Here is a 5264-nt window from a genome sequence, read left to right as displayed (position 1 = left end):
ATAGAGACTCCTACAGGCATCAATGGGTTTTCTAATAAGTGCACAGCAGAATATATATGCCTAATTTTCAGCCTAGCAAATTCTTTTTGAGTTACTTGCCATGAAAAATTTCATGCGAAGATGGAAAAGTTTACTACTTGAATTGTAAAGAAATACCCTGGATATGCAATAGCTCTCAAAGAAAAAAGGGAAGGTTTTACACAGCTGAAGTTATGACTCACATGAGAGATTGTTACACTTGATGAAAACCGTAACAGTCTTTCTGAGTGGTTACTTCAGTGGCAGATACTACGAGAGACATTGATATGGGAGCCTGTTTCTTATACTGCAATCTAGAGTTTAGAAGTAATTATTATAGCTTTCTGACCATAATATATGTGTGGATTGCATATAAATGTATAAATGTGTATATGTGTTTTTATAGACTGTATAGTTTGACATTTATGATGTTCTGACACACTGCATGTGCACCTTTCTACCCGAGTGCTGCCTGCAAAGAATGTCATTACATGAGAAAGAAAGTGCAAAAAACCAGTGCGGGTTAAATTTGCTTCCCCCTCCAGCTGAATCCATAAAAATCATTGCACACTGGCAAAAAAAGCATTAGGTCAATAAAATCCTTTCTGTATTTTTATTTTCTAAAGAGGTTGAGCAGTGAAAGCTTCTCTACTGTCATCACCAATGCCTTTAGCAAGGCTTATTGAGGCAATGTGAGTTCAAGAACAGTCCAATTACTTTTGGTACCTTGTGGCTCTTCTGACATTGATACAAAAGCAAATGCATTCAAAAAATCAAACTAAGATTGTCTGTATTAAGGATGAGCCAACCTTCCCCCCATTTTTTATTTAACATTCTGCAGCTACAGACTTTATAAAAAAAACCCAACACAACACCAACTTTTTATTTATTTATTTATTTAACATTCTGCAGTTGCAGTCTTTATATTGCAGTCTGGAAGTTTAGAAGTGCTTATTACAAAGCTTATTATAAAGCTTAAATGCTTTATTAAGGAACAGATTCAATGAGATTTTTTTATTGGAAATGAAGTGTGGAACTGGACTCGGATCGCTTTCCAATTCTTAACTCTCATAAAATTCACAGAAGGCATATGGTCAAGCTCTGTATTTAGTTTCTTAAATTTGAAGTTTACATGAATCCTGATTATCTTCAAATAGTTATCCTCAGGTTGCAAGTTACCTGTTGTGTTAACACTAAATTTAGCATTTATATTTGCTACAGGCATAAAGTAAGCATTTAGAGTTTTGTAGCTTCTGATTAATTTGGAGGTAATTCTCCCTAAATATTCTTTTAGAAAGATGTTGAAGGTCTAGACATCTTTATTTACAGTATATTGCCTGATAACAGGGTCTGTTTTCCCACTAATGTGCTAATCGCTAGCAGTTAGACACAGAAGTCCTCCATGTTTTCATGAAAGAATAGACTGCACAGCCAGATAATTTATTATTCTGCTTTTCATAATTCTGCATTAATTACCAACCTGAAAAGGTAAACTTGGTTTGACATGAATTTGTGTAAGTAAAACATGTTCCCTTCGGGGGACAGAGGAACAGATTTTCAGTGCAGTGTATGAAGAATAAACAGCATTTAAGTTATCCCATTCAAACACACAGAACTGTCTCTGATAACTCTCGGATTCCTTGGAGTTAGCTGGAAAGGCTCTTCTATGTAAGTGGCATTTTCAAACAATGCATCGAAGGCTACAACTCAGAGGTAAATGAGAGATGGAGTGGTCTCTTTTGGAGCTAAGATCAGGAGCCAAAGCTGAGGCTGAGGCACTCAGAGCTGACCTCCATAATGGGAACAGCTTTGTTTGCACACCTGGTGAAAGGGAACGGGGAAAGACCTTGGGCTTTCTGCAATAATTTTCTGGTTGATAGTTGTCTTTCTTTTGCTTACTTTGATTTTCTAATAAGGGCCTTCTCAGTCTCACAGTTCAGAAATGTCCTGTTGTACTTTAAATCCTCTTGAGGCACATGCAGAGCAAGGGGCATGAAGCTGAGGGAGAGGGGAGCAGCATGGACTGAGGATGCACCTTCATGTAATTTGCTCTGCTCTCAGCAGGTGCTGCACTGTTTTTGATGTATCTGAAGGCAGCAGCCAACCCAAGGAACACATTTCCTTTCTCAGTGGAGTATCTACAAGCCTGGTCTCTTGTTTTAACAGCCATCTCACTGGTGTATAAGCATTATGCAGACTAGAAAAACATTCTGACTTCAGTAAACTCTTTGGTAATATTTTCATTCTTAATGGAAAAGTATATCTATTAGGAAAATAAAATCCCTTGCTGAGATATTTCTTTAAATATAATGTATTTTTTTTTTTACATTTTAGAAGTTTGAAGGCACTAATCCTTGCTACCTTTCCACTTTGGCAATTATCCAGTGTATTTCTTTGATTCACCTATATTGTAGGCAAGTATCTCATGCAGCCTCCTTACTGGTATGATAGTTGGGATGTTTTGAGAGTATTTGAAACATTTCACCTCAATCAAAAGGGAAGTACTGAAAAAGGTAACATTTTAGAACAGATGTTCATTAGCTCTTTCATAAACTAAGAACACATTTTAAATGAATGTCAGAACATCTGTTTTAAGACAACTGAATACTCTATCTGAATACTCCAGTCAACACATACAGCAAGCACAAGATAAGGGCACCATGTGTTGATCTGAGTACTGATTTTCAGCGCAGTGGCCTTCTTTATTATCCATGCAGCAGTAACCTAAATAGCTCTGTACCCTTCCTTGCAGGACTCTTCGTTGTTTGTGCTAATTATTTTAAGAGAACTGTTACGTATTTTGGCATGGGAAAATGTATTTTAAAAAATGATGCCCCACAAAATTGCAGTTCAGAAAGAAATTATCAACAGATTAGAGATTAAAGCAAACATATGTAACAAGAAAACCAATGACAAAGGAAACAGAAAGATGCAAACCTTCTGCTTTCTGCTGGCAGCTTTTGCCAGTGGTGTGGTGCAGCAGAGGGCCTAAAGCACTTCTACCAGTGTGATCTGAAGAGGCTACTGGGGAGCTGGCACTGCCGGTACAATTCACTCCATGCAGCAGTAGATGGAGCCAATTAACTGCTCTTTATTACTAAAAAAGTGAATGTAAATGGCAAATGCTAGTTAAGGAATTCTTAAGGGAAAAGCTGTTACAAGCTGACATTTGTACTATGGTAACTAGGTCGTGTTTGTAGTGACAGGTAATTAAAATCAGGCAAAACAGCACTGCCAGGTGGACTGTTGACTTAGGTTTTTCACACTGAAGTTCAGGCTTCTCAAACCCAGAGTGCTATTTCTATCTAAGTTGTTAACATATTCTGCCAGTCTGCAAAGTAACATAATGGGCACAATGCCTTATGTTCTAAGCCTGACTTTTATATCCTTTTGTGGAAGTTTTCTCCTGCAGAGTATAAAGTTTCATTATTATATTATCTCAGTATTTCAAAGCAGGCAGAACAGTGGCAGTACCATGGTTTTCCTATAAATATTTAAGAATCCTAAATAGATGTTCCCTAGTAATTCATTGACACACTGCTAACAGTTGACACAAGGATCAAATTAATTTTAAAAACCAGATCACATCTTCTGGAAGTGTTTCCCCTAGAGACAGGGTATGTTGAAATGGTGGAAAATAGAGTTGTGGGAGTCTTCTGGGCTGATTAAACAGGTTGTTGCAAGAACGAGCTGTCTCAGCCTGAGAGTTGAAGGCTGAAGTGGATACTGCTCACTTTAGAGAAGTGGGTGCTTGACAGTGTTTAAAGTAGGTAAGCTTGACATGACTTCGAAGTCTGTAATGCATTATAACTGAATAATTAAAACCAGGGTCTACTTTAATATTATTGCCAAATTCAGTTTTTTGTCAGTTTCCATCTGGAGACATCTTTCGTTCCCAATCCCATCTGACTGTCAAACTTACCATCCTCAGTAAGAAGGAGAAGGAGGTGTTTGGGAGCATTTCACTCTCTTAATGTGAGTTTACTCATATAATTTGGGTTCGGGGTTTCTTTCCAAACTTCAATGGACCCTGTTTTCCCATTCTAGATCAAACACAGGCAAAGCTTCAGAAGACAAAAAACACAGAAGGCTTTAGCACCATCACATGTGCACACAAACCATAACCCTGATTTATTTTAAAACTCTGTTCTGAATTTAAATTTAATCCAGATTAATCTGTATTAATGCACAAACATCCACACCACTGTTGCTTCCCTTGCTATAGCAGGTAGCTTTTGTAGCTTAGACAGTGAAAAGATTTTATATCAGGGTTATTCAATTTCATAGAATCATAGAATGGTTTGGGTTGGAAAGGACCTTAAAGATCATCTAGTTCCAATGTCCCTGCATGGTCAGGGACACCTCCCACTAGACCAGGTTGCTCAGAGCCCTATCCAACCTGGCCTTGAACACTTGCAGGGATGGGGCTTCCCAGGCAACCTGTGCCAGCTCTCACCACCCACTCACTAGAGAATTTCTTCCTAATGTCTAACCTAAATCTCCCCTCTTCCATTTTTAATCCATTACCCCTTGTCCTCTCACTATAAGCTCCTGTAAAAAGTCCTTCCCCATCTTCCCTGTAGGTACTCTTTAGGTACTGGAAGGCCATTATGAGGTTTCCCCAGAGCCTTCTCTTCTCCAGGCTGAACAACCCCACTTTCTCAGCCTGTCTTCATAGAATTTCTCAGGAAGGAGAGGAATGACATTTTTCTGCTTTAAACACAGGTCAGGAATGGATCCAGAACAGCAGCTCTCACAGCACTGGCTTTGGCTGAGGCTTGGGTGTACTTTGGAAGCAGAACAAATTGGCAAGGTTAGAAAAAAATTAACGTGAGAGTATAAAATGGATTTCAAACCTGAATTACATATTGACATTCTCAGCTTGTGTGCTCTTGGCCCTCATGCTGATGTTAATGATGTTGCTACAAACAAAATCCATTGCATCTCAGAAACAATAACAAACTTGTGAGATTTGCCAGTGTGGAGAAAGCTAGCACTGCATCCACTGATATATCATTGAAAAATACAGAAGAAGGGTCTCTCTCCTTCTCTTCACTGTCAGGTCTGTCTCCTCCTCTTCTATGTCCCGGTTTCCTTAGGAGCCAGTTCATTTCAGTCCACTTCCAATTTTGTTTTATCAAGCACCTGCTTTGGCTGAGTGCCATGATAAGGTGAACAAGTGTCATATAACGCTGCATTAGACTCTTCTCAGGGAACCATCTGTACAATTATAGGCATTTAAATGC

The sequence above is a fragment of the Chaetura pelagica genome, unplaced genomic scaffold (assembly GCF_000747805.2).
Source record: "Chaetura pelagica isolate M959 unplaced genomic scaffold, ChaPel_1.0 scaffold436, whole genome shotgun sequence".
In the NCBI taxonomy this organism is placed as follows: Eukaryota; Metazoa; Chordata; class Aves; order Apodiformes; family Apodidae; genus Chaetura; species Chaetura pelagica.
The sequence above is the reverse complement of the archived record's forward strand: the minus strand, read 5'-3'. Positions refer to the sequence as shown.